The following is a 1458-nucleotide window of genomic DNA, read 5'->3' on the forward strand; positions in this document are numbered from 1 at the left end:
TGATCAGCTTATAAATTGGCAAGTTTAAAAAGATTTCCCAAATGCCAACTTGATTTTCAAAGAATAAAGAGATAAGAAGAGAGCAAAAGCACTTTAGCATCTAAAATGTGAAATGGAAGAGAAGATGGACAATAAGAAGTAAAAGACGGAGATACAGCAAATGAAGACTAGAGGGTTAAGTATTTTGGTTTAGCTATTGTGAAGGTGTGAAAGTATTAGTCCCTCAGTTCTGTCTGACTGCAACCCCATGCACCATAGACCACCAAGTTCCTTTGTCTATGGAATTCTTCAGGCAAGAATACTGCTTCATGAGGAATTTGACAAATTACATCCACACATGAACAATCTAATTATTTTAAAACACAGGTTTAATTACTGTTTACAAACTTCCAAAAATAAACTAAATCCTCAAGCTTCTGATTTTCAGGTTTTTAAAGAAAGCATTTTAATAATTGAGTCAAATTTTACCTAACTGTTCATTGGCCAAGTCATTAAAACTACTACGTTTTTAGGATATTTGACCCAATTCTGAAACCAGATATAAAACATATATCACCATATGTAACATCATTTGCAACGTCCTGCCTGATGTTTTTTGTTTGCTTGTTTTATATATGAAGAAATTAAAACACTCCTTGTATGGGGTCAGAGCTACTAGGTGTTAATATCATGTAACTTTATTTGTCAAGAGTATAATAAAAGAAATATGCTGTTTGGGTATAGTTTATTTAGCATATGTTTTATCCTCCTAGCATTACTTTTCTGACAACAAGTGGCCTCCTAAGAATACAGAATGACAGTTTCTCAGTAACTAATCTATAAACATTTCTTCCAGGACTAGCAATGAAAGTAAACAAGTCAGTTTTTACACTAAAAGATTTGTACAATATCAGACAAAATTTTAACTAGTATACAAAAGTGATCTTAAGTATTGTTTTTTTCTATGTATAATTAAGGCAGGACAATTCTTATGTTATGACGTATTTACAAATAAATATTTTAAAATGAGCATTCTATTTTTGTTAATTCAATTGATTAAATATGTGTATATACTAATCATTTTTCCAATCATAGATACACCCCTCTCGTGTATTAAATTCACATGGAAACTGGTCATAGCACATGAAAAGGATAGGAAAGTGGATATTCTTCTTTATAATAACAGCTATCAACTTTGATATCAACTCCCATTATTTCATGGTTTTTGGAAAGCCATACCCAGAGTTGGAGAAGGCAATGGCAACCCACTCCAGTATTCTTGCCTGGAGAATCCCAGGGATGGTGGAGCCTGGTGGGCTGCCATCTATAGGGTCGCACAAGAGTCGGACACGACTATAGAGACTTAGCAGCAGCAGCAGCATACCCAGAGTAAGCAATTTTATAATAATAGTTTTGACTTTGAAGATAAGAATTCCACAGCCTGGGATTATTCTGAAAATTAAAGCAATGGATTTATTC

Source organism: Giraffa tippelskirchi, chromosome 3 (genome assembly GCF_054371585.1).
Source record: "Giraffa tippelskirchi isolate mGirTip1 chromosome 3, T2T-mGirTip1v1.2.pri, whole genome shotgun sequence".
In the NCBI taxonomy this organism is placed as follows: domain Eukaryota; kingdom Metazoa; phylum Chordata; class Mammalia; order Artiodactyla; family Giraffidae; genus Giraffa; species Giraffa tippelskirchi.